The following is a 19773-nucleotide window of genomic DNA, read 5'->3' as shown; positions in this document are numbered from 1 at the left end:
TGTATTCCCTTGCCTCCTTGATGAGGACTTTATTGAGAACAAAGACTCTCAAGTCTCGTCTCTTGATCGCCAGGGCCATCTTTGCCCTGCGAAGCTCGTAGACTCCTGGGATGACTTCGAAAACGTTCTCCTTGCTGGAAGTGTCCTCCTTCCTCCTTGTGTGTGTGTGTGTGTGTGTGTGTGTGTGTATTTACTTAGTTTTATCTTATGGGAAAGGGAGCTACGCTCGTGGTGTCCCATCTCTAGTTTGTGCACACACTATCGTTTCGTACAGTTTGTTCCATACATCCACCACTCTGGGTAAAGCTGTTTTTTTCAGGTCTCTTCTATAACTGTCCTTTTTGAGTTTCTTTCCATGTCCTCTTGTATTTCTCTTATCCCAATTTAGTAAGTCATCTCTATCAAGGACTTCCACACCTCTCATAATTCTGTAGATGGTCAACAAGTCACCTCTTTCTCTTCTTTGTTCCAGAGTCGGTAGTTTAGTTTTGGCAATCTTTCTTCATATGACATTTTTGATAGAGTTGGGGTCATCTTCGTAATTACTCTCTGGATTCTCTCAATTTTCCTTATATTCTTTGTAATACTGGGTGACCATATTGTCGGTGCGTACTCGAATTTAGGCTTTATCAGTGTGTATTTCTTTTACCATTTCTTCATCCAAGTAAGTAAAAGTAATTTTTATTGATCTTAGCAAGCTGTAGGTTTCGCCGACAACTTTGTTTTTATGTTTGTCAGAGGACATTTCTTTCGTGATGATCAGCCTGATCTATTTTTTTTTCTTTTTCCAAATTCCATTATGGTACATTTCTTGATGTTAAAGTCCACTTCCCACTTCTGACTCCATTCCCAGACCCTGTTCTGATCTCTCTGTAATGAGCCACAGTCCGTTTCAGTACTCACTTTCTTTAACAATTTTGCATCATCTGCAAAGAAGCTCATGTAACATTCCACACCTTCGTCCATGTCATTTACATAGCTAACATTATTGGAGCAAATACTGATTCTTGTGGAACTCCATTAATTACTTCTTCCCAAGTAGAACTCATATCTCTGAGCACTGCTCTCATTTTTCTTCCATGCAAAAAGTCCTCCATACATTTCAGTTGTCTATCTTGTACCACCTTTTATGGTTTCCATTTTCTTAGTAGTTTTTCGTGAGGGACTTTATCAAAAACTTTGTTTTAGATCTAGGAACGCAAAATCAGCCCATCCGCCCCTTTCTTGTGTTATGTCTAGTAGTCTAGAGGAAAAACCGATCAGATTTGTGGTACATGATCTTCCCTGTCTAAATCCGAACTGTCTTTTCTTCATCTTTTCCAACCTTTATCTCTTACTATTATATGGTTCAAAAGCGTGGACAATCAGCAAAAAATTGCAGGAAAATTTAGAAGCAGCAGAAATGTGGATATGGAGACGAATATTAAGAGTACCATGGACAGCGAAGAAAACAAATGAAGAAGTATTGAGAGAAATGGAGACAGGGAATTGATGACAACAATAAGGAAAAGACAGTTGCGATTTTTAGGACATATAATGGGGAGGGAAGGGTTGGAAGAGGTGGTGATGACGGGAATGGTGGAGGGAAGGAGAGCAAGAGGAAAGCAGAGGGAGAAGTATATGGACGGGCTGATGAGGGCGACGGGAAAACAACTCAAACCAGCACAGATGTTACAAGTAACTAGGGACCGTGAGCGGTGGCGCTCCATGGTTGCCGAAGTCCAAGAGGATATGGCACGACGGTAAGGTAAGGTATCTCTTCTGACTTTCGCTTCGGTGCACCTTCTATCAAACCAACACTTAGTATACACCTTTTCCTGTTTTTGCTTGGAGACATATTTATCCATTCCTTCTTTGTAGATTTTCATAAGAATCATCCATTTTTCTTTCACTTGTGTTTCTTACTTGTAGAATTTTCCCAGTTAACTTTAAGAAAAATGAAATATGTATCTCAAAGACCGTTTTACTATAAATCAGTCTTTCCTTTCTGTGTTTCTCATTTCTCTTTATATATATTTCCTCCTTTAGTTCTAACTCAAGTAGTATGTGGTCACTCTTCGCAATTGGTGTCTTGTATTCAATTTTGTCTACTATTTCAGGTTCTGACGTAAATAATAAATCTAGTCTCGATGGTTCTTCATTATTTCTAAATCTAGTGTTTTCCTTTACCCATTGTGTCATTGTATGTTCTATAGTCATGTCGAGTAATACATTTCCCCATTGATCTTCTCCACCTTTCACTGTCATCTCTTATCTTACATATTTCTTTGCAATTAAAATCATCCATGAGTACTGCGTATCATCTAATATTTTGAATTAATCTTTCTCCAAGACCCCGTTTTTGGAGGCACATAAATAACTGCAAAATTTCTGTTTTTCATGTCATCATCTTGAACTATTATTGTGATCATTTCTACCCTGTTCTCTCCATATGTATTTTATGTCACATCTAAGTTTTTCTTAACCAGGAACATGACTCATCCACCATGTTTCTCCTCCCTATTTCTAAGCCAGTGATTATATAATCCATGCCCAACACTGGTACTAGTGGACCCCTTAATTTTGTCTTCACAATTTCCATTACGTCTGGTTTTGCTTCTGACAGGTAATCGTTAAGTTCGTTTAATCCTGAGATAAATCTCGTTCTCTGATTATATATATATATATATGTATATATATATATATATATATATATAAATAAATATATATATATATATATATATATATGTATATATATTCAGTCTTGTATCTAAAACTCCAATAGAACTGCGTTATCTCGTTCTCTGTTCTCTTCTCGTTTTTTTTTTCCTTTGTCTTTAGCTTTGTTTCTTAATGTCTTAATTCTTCCTCTTTCTCCGTAATTCATTTTTATCCATATATTTATATAGTGTTCGCTTCTTGCTAATTTTCCTGTTCTTGCTAAGATTTCTTCCACTGCCATTTGTGACCTTAATTTGATGTTTAGTAGTCGACTTTTTCCTTCTACATACCCATTCTTTGCACTTCCTCTATTTCCTTATCTATATTTCATGCTCATCATCATGTACTACTTTTAGAAAAAAATGCCAATTCTTTATCCGCTTTTTCTCTAAGGAACCAATTCCGGTTATGTTTTTCTATTACACCATCAATTACTTTAAATCTTTTTTGTCTACTGTATCTCCTACTATCTTCGGCCTTCTCTTGCATCTATTGATGAACTATTTCTTTGAAAATTACCTTATCTTCTTCATAGTCTTTTTTCCAATCATTCCTGAGTTGCTGTAATTCATTTTCCCCTATGCTTTTTCCCGCTTCCACGGTCATTGCTTTAAATCGTTCGTCTATCTCTTTCCTTATCGTCTCGTTATTTGTGTTTTCATTATTTTTCAACCTCTCGTTTTCATCTTTCAGCTCGCCCACTTCTTTTTTCAGAGCACTTATCTCTTCTTGTATTTCAATGTTTACTTTTTTTTATGTCAGTCACTTTCTTGTTTAAGTCTTTATTTGTCTTCCATAGATCGATTGTTTCTTGCTTCCATGAATCGTTCATATTTCTCATATCCCTCTCTATGTCTATAATTCTACTAAAGAGTCTTCTTTCGTACCCACTGAATCCAGAAAAACTACTTTCATCACCATTGTCAAATAGAAACCTTTTGGTAACTTTTCTTGATCTGAAACCTAGATTTATATTTTGTTTCGCTCTTGCACCGGTAGCTAACTCTGGGCGGAACGAACGGCCATCTTTGGATTTCTCTAACCTGTCAACATTTTCTTCCATTTTGCTTCAATTTCACACTTTTTACGTTATGATTTAATGATTTCGGGTATCCACGAGCACTCCCCCTTCCCATATATTACACCCTAGGTATTCTATAGTTGTAGCACTGTCAAGACGTTCCGTTATTAACGTATTTCTCAGGAACACCAATTTATGTGTGTTGTCACTATGACGAATGACGTGTGTGTATGTGTGTGCGCGCGCGCGCGCGTGTGTGTGTGTGCTTGTAGTGAACTAGGACAAGAAAGATAATTCAGGAAGGAGAAGAAGCAGAAGATTATAAATAATCAGAGGAATAGAATTGGGACGAGGAAGAATAAAACGCCTCAATTACATGAACCCATGGTAAACTTCTTCACCAGTGCTCCCAAGGTTTGTGCGTTCGCGTGTGTGTTTGTGTGTGTGTGTGTGTGTGTGTGTGTGTGTGTGTGTGTGTGTGTGTGTGTGTGTGTGTGTGTGTGTGTGTGTGTGTGTGTGTGTGTGCGTGTGTGTGTATTTTGAATCCTTATGTTGAATCCTTAAGCTGCCCACACACGCAGAGGACTGGCATCACGATTTTTTGAGGATTGGCGTCAAGAGGCCAGTCCTCACAACATTTTCACAGTGTGTTGTCTCTTGATTCCAGTCGTCAGATGGAATCACGTGGATTTATAATTAATCAGACGTAATTCCATCTGACGATTGGAATCAAGAGACCATAAACGGTGAAGATGTTTCGAGGACTGCTGGCCTCTTGACGCCAAACCTCAAAAATTCGTGATCCCAGTCCTCTGCGTGTGTGCGCTCCTTAAGGATTGCACATCAGGTTTCAAAAACGCACACACACACACACACACACACACACACACACACACACACACACACACACACACACACACACACACACACACACACACACACACACACACTTCATAAGTTCATTTACGTAACTTCTATGAGAAGGATGACGTCAACTTCCTTATAGAAATCAATAACGTCATGGAAGCACAATAAGATTTAAACTTCCTTTGGCTATCCAGGGCCAGGCAAAGAAACCAAAGCACAGAGTACACATTTGTTCAAAATGTCCTCCGAGTCGACATGACGTCATGCAGTTCTAGCACGTTTAATTATTTCGGACCCTAACAAGATAGTGTGACGTCACTCCTCTTCCAGCCCTGGAACAGACTTTGTCTTTCCTGATTCTACGCTTTGAGATCTACATTATATTTTATCAAAGTAAATGAAGTATTACATGTAAACTTTTGAGTACCCAGATCGAAACGTTCGAATACCTTTTTCGATTGGAAACGTTTAGTCGCCAGGCGATACCATTCGTCTGGAAAGGAGAACTCGAGAAAGACAGGAGTTTTAGAACCCTCTCGATCAAGCCTTTGATCGAACAATTTTATTCATTTGAGGGTCATCCATGGAGGTGAAAGGCTCAAGTGATTGATCACGGTCACGAGTGACTGCCATTTGCCCTTCCTCGCTGACCGCATTATGGAGGTGTTGTAACGACTTTTTTTTTTTTTCGAAAGGATTCTGGAAGTCATGGTGGAGAGGAGGAGCTTACGCCAGGAGGCACTCAACTGCGGCCGAAGACGTCACCTAGGCGCTTGGACTGTTGGAGTAGGTGACAGTACCTGCCGGGAATCGGAGAGGAGTGCGGGATTCGAACCCACAACTAAGCGAATGCGAGACCAGCACCCTTGCGATGACGTCACCAGCGCACATAGAAGTCTTTCCACTATGCGAAAGCGGCCACAGACGATGGTCTACAATGGGAAACAGGTCACGAGGCGACGCTTCGGTCTGTCACGGCAGCAAACGTAACAAAATGAATAAATAAATGAAATAAATCAAAACATGAATAAGCAAACATATATACAAAAAAAAATGTAAATCAGATGAATAAATAAACGAATATATGTATATATAAAGTAATTAATAAATACAGAAAAGAACAGATACATGGACAAATAAAGTTAAACAAATCAATCAGCAAATAAAAATGAACTAGTAAATATACATATTATATATATATATATGTATATATATACACACACACATATATATATATATATATATATATTTAAGATTATTTCAGACAAATGAGAGAGAATGCGGGTGGGGAAGGGCAAACGAAGATGTGTTAGGAATAGAGTTTATTGCCCTAACGTTGCGACCAACTTGGTCTTCTTCAGAGGACTACAGCATTACAGACGGATCACAATTCTTATATTCGTAGTGAGAGGGAACCCGCCAAGGTATGAGCGTCATGTTTTCCCTTTGGCTAACGATTTAATTATTAGGACACTTGCTGCTTTCGAGAGGCATTTAAATCCGTCTCTGTCGTTGTTGTTCTTGTTGGCGGCGATATGTGCAGCTTCCACAGTTTTTCTCATTTTCTTCTCAAATCCCTCGTGTAGAATTTCTGCGTTGTTCCAATCAGGTAGATGTCCACATTTGTCCAGGTGACGAACCAGGGAGTTAGATGTTCTATGAGCCCTGAGATCGTTTTTGTGCTCATTCAAGCGTTTATTGAACCCTCGACCTGACTCACCGAAATAAGATGATGGACAACTGTTGCATGGAATACGGTAAATGACACTGAGATTATTACGCATATTATTATGTTTCTTAAATATTTTTCCTATTTTATTGGAAGATATTTTTGCTATATTTATTCCACCTTTTAACAAATAATCATCAATAGCTATGGTGTTTGTAGAATTAGGGACAGAAATAAAATGAGACTTATCCTTTCCCGGGGTTTGGACGTTTGAGCCATCGTAGATCTTCTTGGCTTTCCTCGTTGTCCTGGTGATCAAACCTCCGGGGTATTTCAGCTTCCTAAAGGTATTCTTGATGTAAGTAAGTTCATCCTCTAGGAATTCTTCACTGCAGATACGAAAAGCTCTGAGAAAGAAACCTATTAGAACACCCGTTTTAACACGTCTGCTGTGTGCTGAAAAATAATGGACAAAGTCGTCCCTATTGGTGGGTTTCCAAGGATCTGAATGTAAGTGATAAAAAGTTGGCAAGCTTCGATATAACAGCGTTATTCACAAATGTTTCTATTTTTGATGCCCTAGAAGCAGTGAAGAAAGTAACAACAGATATCGATGATGATATCCTTCCAGTCCCAAGATCTGATTATATAAAACTTATTTCCATGTGTGTCAAATTTGGATATTTTATGTTTAACAACATTGAATTTAAACAGATTAGAGGTCTCGCAATGGGGAGTCCATTATCTGCTGTCATGGCATGTTTATTCATGGAAGTATTAGAAATGGACAAATACATCAACATCATGGGAAGAGGTACCACTTGGTTAAGGTACGTGGATGACATAATCGTGGTGATGCCAAAAAGAACTAATATAGAAAATAAGTTGAGAAGACTCAACGCTGTGAATAAAGACATTCAATTCACAGTTGAACTAGAAAAAGAGTGTAATTTACCATTTTTAGACACGTTGATACACAGAGGTTCTCAACAGGTAAGTTTCTCGGTGTACAGGAAACCCACCAATAGGGACGACTTTGTCCATTATTTTTCAGCACACAGCAGACGTGTTAAAACGGGTGTTCTAATAGGTTTCTTTCTCAGAGCTTTTCGTATCTGCAGTGAAGAATTCCTAGAGGATGAACTTACTTACATCAAGAATACCTTTAGGAAGCTGAAATACCCCGGAGGTTTGATCACCAGGACAACGAGGAAAGCCAAGAAGATCTACGATGGCTCAAACGTCCGGACCCCGGGAAAGGATAAGTCTCATTTTATTTCTGTCCCTAATTCTACAAACACCATAGCTATTGATGATTATTTGTTAAAAGGTGGAATAAATATAGCAAAAATATCTTCCAATAAAATAGGAAAAATATTTAAGAAACATAATAATATGCGTAATAATCTCAGTGTCATTTACCGTATTCCATGCAACAGTTGTCCATCATCTTATTTCGGTGAGTCAGGTCGAGGGTTCAATAAACGCTTGAATGAGCACAAAAACGATCTCAGGGCTCATAGAACATCTAACTCCCTGGTTCGTCACCTGGACAAATGTGGACATCTACCTGATTGGAACAACGCAGAAATTCTACACGAGGGATTTGAGAAGAAAATGAGAAAAACTGTGGAAGCTGCACATATCGCCGCCAACAAGAACAACAACGACAGAGACGGATTTAAATGCCTCTCGAAAGCAGCAAGTGTCCTAATAATTAAATCGTTAGCCAAAGGGAAAACATGACGCTCATACCTTGGCGGGTTCCCTCTCACTACGAATATAAGAATTGTGATCCGTCTGTAATGCTGTAGTCCTCTGAAGAAGACCAAGTTGGTCGCAACGTTAGGGCAATAAACTCTATTCCTAACACATCTTCGTTTGCCCTTCCCCACCCGCATTCTCTCTCATATATATATATGTATATATATATATATATATATATATATGTATATATATATATATATATACATATATATACACACATATATATACATACATATATATATATATATATATTATATATATATATACATATATACAAATATATATATATGTACATATATATATATATATATATACATATATATATAATATATATTCATATACTTATATGTTTATTCAATTATATATATACATATATATACATATATATATATATATACATATATTTCTAAATAGAAATGTATTAGCACATTTGTAAATAACACACAGGAACCCACAGTCGGAGAAAGAATAAACTTCGAAAAAAGACATTCCCCTCAGGCCCATCATATCCAACCGCGGCTCCTGCACTAGCAAACTTGCTAAATGGCTGGCGGATCTTTTATCCCCGTACGTAGGGAATTTCTCTAATTCTCATATCACAAATTCATGTGATTTTATTTCTAAGATCAAAAATATGAAAGTTCAGGGTTTAAGGCTCCTCAGCCTGGATGTGTCCTCGTTATTTACGAATATTAATGTTGATGATGTACTTACTTTTTTGGAATCCAAACTGCAACCGTTTCAAGACTTTTTCCCCCTCCCTGTCAACAAAATTCTTGCATTAGTTCGGCTGTGTTTCTTCAAACGTTTTTTCTTTTCAAGACCAATTTTTCCGTCAAAAATTCGGTTGCAGTATGGGTTCCAATTTGTCTCCTGTTTTGGCCAATTTGTACATGGGGTATTTTGAGTGTACCCTTTTGCCCAGCATCAAACCGCCCGAAATTATTTGGCTCAGGTACGTAGACGATATCTTTTCGGCGTGGGATGACAGTTGGGGCCCATTTGAAGTGTTCCATGATCAATTGAACCAATTGACCCCGAATCTTAAATTTAAAGTTGAATTGGAAGAAGGACACCAAATCCCTTTCTTGGATATTTTGTTAAGAAGAACTGATGATAATTTATTCTTTACAGTGTACCGTAAGCCCACCCATTCAGGCAGTTATCTCCATTTTTTTTAGCAATCACCCTGACAATGTTAAGAAAAGTGTTGCCTCTGGCCTTTTCTTGAGGGCTTTCAGGATTTGCAGTCCTCAATTTCTGGACCATGAGATTGAGGTGATCAAATGTCAACTTGAGAAGTTGGCTTATCCACCTTGGTTTCTGGATCAAGCCCTCAGTAAGGCTAGGGCCAACCATTTTAAAACTTCCGTCCCCTCAAGTTTTCACCGCTCCTTTAAGGACATTTTAAAAATACCATTTAATAATACCATCAGTTCTTCTACTAAATTGTTTCCTCATGAACGTCTCACTATTGCCTATCACTATCCTAACACCGTGCGTAAGCAAATTGTGAACGTTCAACAAAAACCGAAGGAAGTTGAGTCACCTGGTGTTTATTGTTTGCCCTGCAAAGATTGTGATTTGGTTTACTTGGGTCAAACCGGGAGAGACCTGAACACTAGATTGGCAGAACATAAAAGGTCAATTAGGTATGGGCAAGAAAATTCGGCTGTATTTCTTCATGTCAAAAATAAGAATCATTCTTTCGACTGGGGTAAGGCCAGATTAGTGTTCAAGTCCCACTGCGGTTTCAGGAGGAAAATAGTCGAATCAGCATTAATTGAGGAATGCCCTAATATTAATATTTCTAAAGGGCAGTGGACACATGACATAATCTCACGCGCAGCAGTAGCCAAGTTGGTGCGGACGCTACATCCTCCCCTCTCCTCACCTCCTCCCTCCTCCGCCACCCCAGTTTGCCCCGCGCCTGAGTGAGGTCAACTGTCCACATCTCTTCTTACTGTAGTTTATAAGTCCCCTCTGTTCTCTATCTTATGTACTTTCCTGAAGAGGGCTACAGTTGATAGCCGAAATATAGAATTTTTCTTTATTCGAAGTTTATTCTTTCTCCGACTGTGGGTTCCTGTGTGTAATATATATATATGAATATACAGTATATATATATATACATATATATATATAAATGTATATATATATATATATATATACAGTATATATATATATATATATAATTGAATCAACATATTAATAAATAGATCAATAGATAAATTAAAGTAAATGTGTAAATGGATGTTGGTGCAATGAACAAGGACGACCTCAGTCAATCTAGGATCTCCGACTCTGAGTGCGACCAACAAGTTATCCTCCAAGACCCAAGACCCTTCGCAGAAAGCCTCAAGAACTTCGCCATGATCTGCTTCGGAGGTTCTTGCTTTAGCGGGGTTTTCTGCTGGTGGAGAAGGAGGAAGGACGACAATTCTCAGCTGAAGGAAGAAGCTCCTGACAACGAGAGGGACAAGACCTACGAAGTCTTCGAAGTCTCCCCAGAAATCTTCGAGCTTCGCAGGATGAAGACGGCCCGGGCAATCAAGAGACGAGACCTGAGAGTCTTCGTTCTCAATAAAGTCCTCATCAAGGAGGCAACAAAATACAAATAAGAAGCCCGGAATCATGGCTGTTATCACGGTGGCGACAATAACAAAAGAGAAGCCCGTGTTAACGAAGAATAAAAGGAAGAAAAGGAAATCATTCATAACCGGATGCTGCACGTCGCCAGAGGAAACGTGAAAAAGAAAATATTCTGCCAATGGTTCACTAAATAATTTTATATTCCTCGCCTGGGAAATAGTTCCCCAAACTAATTCGCTGCCCATCCGGCACACTGAAGACACAGAATGATGCACTCAATTGCTTTCTTTACATCCAGCGAAGAGAACGTCGTCATGGACATCATTCAGCTGAAGGAAGAGGTTCCTGACAACGCGAGGGACAGGACCTACGAAGTTTTCCAAGTCGTCCGAGAAGTCCACGAGCTCCGCAGGATGAAGATGGCCCTAGCGATGAAGAGACGAGACTTGAATCTTCCCTCTCAACAAAGTCCTCATCAAGGAGGCAAAGAAATACAAATAAGAAGCCCGGAAACAAGGCTCTTTTCACTGTGGCGACAAAGAACAAACGAGAAGCCCGGGTTAAAAAGAAATAATGATAATAATAATACTAAAATAAGACGAAAGGGAAATAATTCAGAACCGGTTGTTGCACGTCCCCGGAGGAAAGGGGGGGAAAAGAAAATCTTCGGCCAAATGGTTCCCCGCGCCATTTCATATTCTTCGATTGGGAAATAAATCCCCAAAACTACCTCACTACCCACCCTGCACACTGAAGACATATAATCATGTACTCTACTGATTTCTCTACATCCTCGGTCAAATTGCTCGGCACCCGTTTCTGCCCAAATCCCATAACACCAAACTACAAAGTTGATTTCGATTCGTGATTTCTTATTTCCAGGCTGTCGACAAACATTGGTTAGGGAAAATTAACTAGAAAGTATCTAACGCAGTCAAAAGTCCTGGAGATACAGTTTCTACTGCGTACTCAACCCCTTGCCTTCCTTTGGGGTTTGAGAGTTCCCTCAACCAAATAAAATCACCTGGCGCCAGTCAGAATAAAACATAAAAGTCAATCGTCGTCGAGCATGTCGGCCAAGAACTTATTTGAGACAGGATTTACTGAGCTCCTTAAATATAAAATTTAAGCTTTAATCCCCAAGGGTTATAGCTATGAATCACAGTGCCAGTACGTGATCCAATACCGTAGTGATTCGTAGACGCAGCAACAGTACCTCTACAGATAAATGAGGCTATTTCCCTTGATGTGGTCACGACCCCAACAATTATTCGAGCCAGTCCTGTTGTTTTGACGACAGCCAAACTAGAAAGAGAGAGAGAGAGAGAGAGAGAGAGAGAAAGTGACATATTTGAATTAGTCATACTGACAAAATACTTTTCATTAAGCCGAAGGCAGTTCTTCTGCAGAATAAAGTCGCCCGACACCACTACATGTAGCCAGAATGGCATGTCATCGGTGCCGTAAGACCCACTGGTTGAGAGACCGCGGCATTCGAGCAGGCCTCACGATGTAACTGATCCTTCGGTGTTGTACAATGTGGAGAGGAATATAGTTGATAAAATCATCTCGACAGAAAAACGGAGGACACATTCTTAGATAACAAAGAGTTGACAACGCTTACTTATCTCGACAATAAACAACACAATCTTCCAGATTCAGCAAATTGAAGACTCGTGTGTCAATCGAATAATCTCGTTTATTCCCTCATGCAGGGAACTGTAGTAGTAGTAGTAGTAGTAGTAGTAGTAGTAGTAGAGGAGGAGGAGGAGGAGGGAAAAACATCCAGAGGCAAGACGAGCACGTCCGGAAACGAAATTTTGTGGTGACTACCTTCCACCCTACGAAGTGATTTTTGAGCGCATCACCAGAGCAAGCACCTGGAGCCATGCTCTGCACATCCAGGGAGTAGCAGGACTTAGGGCCATCGGGCTTAGATGTGTCTGGATGGAAATCTGTCCTCAGCACCAGTCAGTTTGGGACGACGGCAGGGTGACTGCAGGATGCTGTCGCTGATCTGGCGAGAAAAATGGTTACTGAGGACTGTCAGCAACTTTAGCCAGCCATACACGGCGTGGAGACTTATCCCACTGTGCAAGAAGCCTGGCTGTCCTCCAGCCGTATAGGAGAGGTGTAGAGAAGAATAGTAGGGAAAGCGATCATGGAGGTCGAGAAAGACGAGGTGCGAGAAGCAACAGGCAGGATGCGAGGCCATGAGGACATATGAGCTCTGAACTCTCTTCCGAATCCCGCCCAGGGCTTGAAATAACTTCAGTATTACTGCGCTGTGAGTCGTTACTCCAACTCTCCAGGGCGTGTGGTGTGAGGTCACAGCATTATCCATAGATGGTCATATATGAGCTCTGAACTCTCTTGTGGAAGGGAAATAGCTGTCGATCACGAGTCCAACACGTGCTCCAAGACAATGGCGAATCACACACACGCACACACTTCCTAAATTCATTTGCGTGGCTTCTGTGAGAAGGATGACGTCAATTTCCTTCAATAACATCATGAAAGCACAATAAGATACAAATTTCCTTTGGCTATTCAGAGTCAGACAAAGGAACTAATGCACAAAGTACACATTTCTTCAAAATGTCCTCCGAGTCGACATGACGTCATATGGTCCTCGAACGCTTAGTTATTTCGGACCCTAACAAGATAGTGTGACGTCATTCCTCTCCCAGCCCTGGGACAGACTTTGTCTTTCTACATTCTAGGCTTTGAGATGTACACTATATTTTTCAAAGTAAATGAAGGATTACATGTAAGCCTTTGAGTACCCACCTCGAGTACCTACTTCGATTGGAAACGTTTAGTCGCCAGGCGATATCATTCGTCTGGAAAGGAGAACCCGAGGGAGACAGGAGTTTGAAAACTCTCTCGATCAAGCCTTCGAACGAACAATTTTATTCATTTGAGGGTCATCCATGGAGGTAAGAGGCTCAGGTGATTTTAACACGGTCACGAGTGACTGCCATTTGCCCTTCCTCACTGACCGCATTCTAGGGGTGTTTTGACGACTTTTTCGAATGGATTATGGAAGTCATGGTGATGCTGGTGAGGAGCTTACGCCTAGAGGCACTCAACTGCGGCCGAGGACGTCACATAAGCGATTGGACTGTTGGAGTAGGTGACAGTCCCTCCAGGGAATTGGAGAGGAGTGCCGGATTCGAACCCACAGCTAAGCAATTGCGAGACCAGCACGCTTTCGATGACGCCACTATGTGAAAGTGGTCACAGACGATGGCCTACAACGACAAAGCAAGTCACAAGACGACACTTCCGTCTGTCACGGCAGCAAAGGTAACAAAATAAATAAATAAATAAAATAAATTAATACTTGAATAAGCAAATAAATAGATGTACAAACAAATAAATAAACAAATAAAAGTAAAATAAATAAACGAATAAGTATATAGACAAATGAATTAATCAATAAATAAGCAAATGAATAGATAGCTAAATAAACAGTTAAATAACTAAAAAATAAATCAACAAATAAAGATGAACTAGTAAATATATGTGTAATTGAATAAAAAACACATTAATATATAGATCAATAGATAAACAAATAAAAGCGAATAATTCAATGAATGTTGGTGCTATGAACAAGTATGACCTCAGCCAATCTAGGATCCCCGATTCTGTGAGGCCGGCCAACAGGTTATCCTCCGAGACCCAAGACCCTTCGCAGAAAGCCTCAAGAACTTCGCCATGATCTGCTTCCGAGGTTCTTGCTTCAGCCGGCTTTTCTGCTGGTGGAGAAGGAGGAAGGAGGGTAGTTCCAGTAAAGAGAACGCGAGGGACAGGGCCTACGATGTCTTCGAAGTCGCCCCAGCAGTCCACGAGCTTCGCACGATGAAGATGGCCCAGGCAATGAAGAGACGAGACCTAAGAGTCTTCGTTCTCAACAAAGTCCTCATCAAGGAGGCATGAAAACACAAATAAGAATCCCGTCAACAAGGTTCTTACCAAGGTGGCGACAAACAACAAACGAGAAGCCCGGGTTAACAAAGAATAAAAGGAAGAAAGGGAAATAATTCATAACCGGATGCTGCTCGTCGCCAGAGGAAGCGTGGAAAAGAAAATCTAGTGCTCATGGTTCACCAAACCATTTTATATTCGTCGCCTAAGAAACAAATCCCCAAAACTAATTCACTGCCCATCCGGCCCACTGAAGACACATAATCATGTACTCAAGTGCTTTCTTTACATCCAACGAAGAGAACGTCGTCATGGACGTCTCTCAGTTGAAGGCCGAGGTTCCTGATAACGCGAGGGACAGGACCTACGAACTCTTCCACGTCGTCCGAAGAGTCCAGGAGCTCCGCAGGGTGAAGATGGCCCTGGCGGTCAAGAGAGGAGACCTGAGTCTTCGCTCTCAACAAAGTCCTCATCAAGGAGGCAAGAAAATATAAATAAGAAGCCCGGAAACAAAGCTCTTATCTAGGAGGCGAAAAGGAACAAACGAGAGGCCCGGGTTAAAAAGAAGAAGAAAAAAAAAGGACGAAAGGGAAATAATTGAGAACCGGTTGTTGCACGTCCCCAGAGGAGACGGGGAAAAAGAAAATCTTCGGCCAAATGGTTCCCCACGCCATTTCATATTTTTCGCTTGGGAAATAAATCCCCAAAACTACCTCACTACCCACCCTGCACACTGAAGACATATAATCACGTACTCTACTGCTTTCTCTACATCTTCGGTCAAATTCCTCGGCACCCGTTTCTGCCCAAAGCCCATAAAACTAAACTACAAATTCAATTTGGAGTCAAGATTTCTTGTTTCCATGTTGTCGATAGGCACTCGTTGGAAAAAATTAATTACAAAGCATGTAATATAGTCAAAGTCATGCAGATACAATTTCTACTGTATACTCAACACCTTGCCTTCCTTTGGGGTTTCGGAGTTCCCTCAGCTGAATAAAATCACCTGGCGGCAGACGGAATAAAACATAAAAGTCAGTCATAGTCGACCATGTCGGCCAAGAGCTTAATTGAGACAGGCTTAATTGAGTTCCTTAAATATAAACTATGAGCTCTCATCCAGGAGGATAATAGCTATGGAACACAGTACCAACACGTGATCCAGTACCGTATTGATTCACACACGCAGCAATAGCACCTCTAGGGATAAATGAGGCCATTTTTCTTTAACTGGTCACGACCCCAAGGAATATTCGAGCCAGCCCTGTTGTTTTGACGACAGCCATACGATAAGTAAGCGTTGTCAATACTTTGTTATCTAAGAATTTCCCTACAGCACTTCCTTGATTGTCTCCATTTTCTTGTCGAGATAAGTCCATCCATTAATTTCCTCTCCACTTTGTACAACACCGAAGGATCTCCTCAACGTACGTCCGGGCTGAATGACTTCCCACCCAGTCTCAACCTCTGCCCCTTTGAGTCCTGCGACACCGCTGACATGTTCTATTCTGGCTGCAGTGGTGTCGGGAAATTTTATTCAGATGAAGGACGGTCTGTGGGTCAATGAAAAGTATGCTGTCAATAAAAATAATTCAAAGATGTTCCTTCTCTCTCTCTCTCTCTCTCTCTCTCTCTCTCTCTCTCTCTCTCTCTCTCTCTCTCTCTCTCTCTCTCTATCTCTCTCTCTCAAAACAACAAGGCTGGCTCAAATATCCCTCGGGGTCGCCACCAGATCAAGAAAAATGGCCTCAGTTATCCGTAGAGGTACAGTACTATTGCTGCGTGTGTGAATCACTACGGTATTGGATCACGTGTTGGTTCTGTGATCCATAACTATTAACAACCCGGATGAGAGTTCAAAATTTATATATAAGGAGCTCAATTAAGCCTCTCTCAATTAACCTCTTGGCCGCCTTGGTCAACAATGGTTGACTTTTATGTCTTATTTTGTCTGCCGCCAGGTGATTTTATTCAGCTCAGGGAACTCCCAACCCCCAAAGGAAGGCAAGGGGTTGAATACGCAGTAGAAATTGTATCTGCAGGACTTTTGACTGCATTAGATACTTTTTAGCCTATTTTTCCCAACGAGTGCCTATCGATAGCCTGGAAAGAAGAAATCATGACTCGAATTAACTTTGTAGTTCAGTTTTATGGACTTTGGGAAGAAACGTGTGCCGAGCAATTTGACTGAAGACGTAAAGAAGGCAGTAGAGTAAACGATTCTGTCTTCAGTGTGCATGGCGGGTAGTGGATTTGTTTTGGGGAACTGTTTCTCAGTCGAGGAATATAAAATGGCGTGGCGAACCATCTGGCACAAGAATTTGTTTTTCCGTTTCCTCAGGCGACGTGCAGCAGCCGGTTCTCAGAAATTTAGTTTCCTTCCTTTTATTTATTTTTTCATTTTTTCGTTAACCAGGGCTTTTCATTTGTTCTTTGTCACCTCTCTGAGAAGAACCTTGTTTCCGGGCTCCTTATTTGTATTTCTTCGCGTCTTTGATGAGGACTTTGTTGAGAACGAAGACTCTTAAGTCACGTCTCTTCATCGCCAGGACCATCTTCATCCTGCGAAGCTCGTAGACTCCTGAGACGACTTCGAAGACTTCATAGGTCGTGTCCCTCGCGTTGTCAGAAACTTTTTCCTTCAGCTGAGAGATCTCCATAATGACGTTCTCTTGCCTGTCGTCCTTCCTCCTTCTCCACCAGCAGAAAACCTCGCTGAAGCAAGAACCTCGGAAGCAGGTCATGGCGAAGTTCTTGAGGCTTTCTGCGAAGGGTCTTGGGTCTTGGAGGATAACTTGTTGGTCGGTCTCAGAGTCGGAGATCCTAGATTGGCTGAGGTCATCCTTGTTCACTGCACCAATTTTTATTCATTTATTTACTTTTATTTATCTATTGATCTATTTGTTAATGTATTTATTTATTCAATTATACATGTATTTACTAGATAATTTTTATTTGTTGATTGATTTTCTATTTATTTGTCCATGTATCTGTTCATTTGTTTATTTATTAATTTATTTATCTATATACTTATTCGTTTATTTATTTGATTTACTTTTATTTGTTTATTTATTTGTTTGAATATTTATCTGTTTATTCATGCATTAATTTGTTTTATTTACTTATTCATTTTGTTACGTTTGCTGCCGTGACAGACCGAAGCGTCGCCACCTGATTTATTTCCCGTTGTAGACCATTGTCTGTGGTCACTTTCGCACAATGGGAAGACTTCCACGTGGGCTGGTGGCGTCATCGAAAACGTGATGATCTCGTATTCGCTTAGTTGTGGGTTCGAATTCCCCACTCCTCTCCGATTCCCGGCAGGGACTGTCACCTACTCCAACAGTCCAAGCGCTTAGGTGACGCCCTCAGCCGCAGTTGAGTGTCTCCTGGCGTAGGCTCCTCACCACCACTACCATGACTTCCATAATCTTTTTGGATTTTTTTTTTTGTCACAACACCTCTAGAAGGTGGTCAGTGAGGAAGGCGTTGAAAGTGTGGAACATCACCCGAGACTAACATCCATGGATGACCCTAAAATGAATAAAATTATTCGATCTAAGGCTTCATCGAGAGGATTTTAAAACTCCTGTCTTCTTCGGGTTCTCCTTTCCATACGAAGTTTCCAGTCGAAGTAGGTACTCAAACGTTTCGAGCTTGGTACTCAAAGGTTGTGACCTTCTGTGGTCCCCTCTGTTGTCGTCTCTGTGGGCCGAGTTTCTTTTGTGCTTTTACTTTATAGTTTCCTTTCACCATTGTCTTTCTTACGTATGATTAGTCACTCTCTAATTTCATCTTCAGGAAGCTCCTTTGCCTCCGATCATCCGACTTAGTCAAGTTCCACTTAGCATTATCCTGTATAAGAGAGAGGAATTAAACGGAGCTTAATTTTTCTTTCTTTTCCCGAATATTAATATACTTGGTTCTTTAAATTACATCAAGGGACTCCCGTCTGGAATCCTCAATTTTGGTTCTAGGTCAGTTTTGCAATGATGTCATGATTTCTTTAGTCCAATGAGTTTTAAGTTAGATATAAGATCCTCCCCTAAGGGCGTGATGTTACAGTCGTGAACCAATTGAATTTTCTCATCCTCCACCCTTTCTCCAATCAAAATAGCTGTTACAATCTCGTATGCAATACTGCTTACTCAAGCAATCTCGAAACTAATGCACACACTGATTTAGCTTACATATTTTTACTTCAGCATAAGAATGAACACTATACAGCAATGAAATTGGGTTTCTGGCGACTGTTTGTAAACATTAGGCGGGGAGCGAGCTTGTTGAACTCCTTTGCCATTTCGCCTTTGGGTATTATGTAAATGCATAAACTATTAAAATGTAACACTCGTCATCTACCTCTCCTTTTACCCACTTGTCTACCAGCCTCTTACAGGGCCCGGCAGCTACCATTTTGTCATCCCGACCAATTATTTTATACTACCCTCTTACAGGGCTGTGCAATACAACAATATTCCGGAAATACACTCTTGAAAAATATCCTATACAAGGGGTTAACCATTAAAACTACTTCTGCATAAACTGCCTAAACAAGGTTAAAAGTATTATCTTTCAATGTATGTTGTCACCAAAGAAATAAGTAACCCCTCCTTTATGCACCAATGTCTGTAACACCAAATATATACTGACCTTTAAAAAAAAACAAGATATAAATTGGATGTAATAAATCGATTTGCAAAACTCATCACTACAAAGGTCCAAAGGAAGTCATAATTTACCAACAACAAAATCAGGAAAAAATTGTCAAATAGAAATCAATGTCTTTCTCCTTCTGACTGTGAAATTTAGTTAAGATCAGCAACAATTAAAATAAGACATTATTAGAACAGTCGTTTGTGTTAGATCTCAATGGAGAATATTTTCACATTTTCACAGATGGTGAGTTGTGTATCAGTATTAAAGATGTTAGTAATAGTGGAGTGTCTTCATGTACAATTTCACATTTGTTTCACACTTATTTCGTTTTTTGTCTAGGACACATACTAGTCAAGCTACATAAGAATTTTCAGTGCTTTACAGAACAAAATATCGTTCAGCATTTATATAATGGTAAGGTTCCAAGTCTTCATGGCTGACCAGGGTTCCAGGTAGCACATATGTCCGATATACAAAAGGTCCAAAGTAGTTCAGGTCTCCCATCTCAGGCATGCACCATACAGGCTATCTGCAAAAATGATTTGGATTAATACATAGTTCACAAATGATG

Source organism: Oratosquilla oratoria, chromosome 18 (genome assembly GCF_046742065.1).
Source record: "Oratosquilla oratoria isolate Oo_2021 chromosome 18, ASM4674206v1, whole genome shotgun sequence".
NCBI classification, from domain to species: Eukaryota; Metazoa; Arthropoda; class Malacostraca; order Stomatopoda; family Squillidae; genus Oratosquilla; species Oratosquilla oratoria.
The sequence above is the reverse complement of the archived record's forward strand: the minus strand, read 5'-3'. Positions refer to the sequence as shown.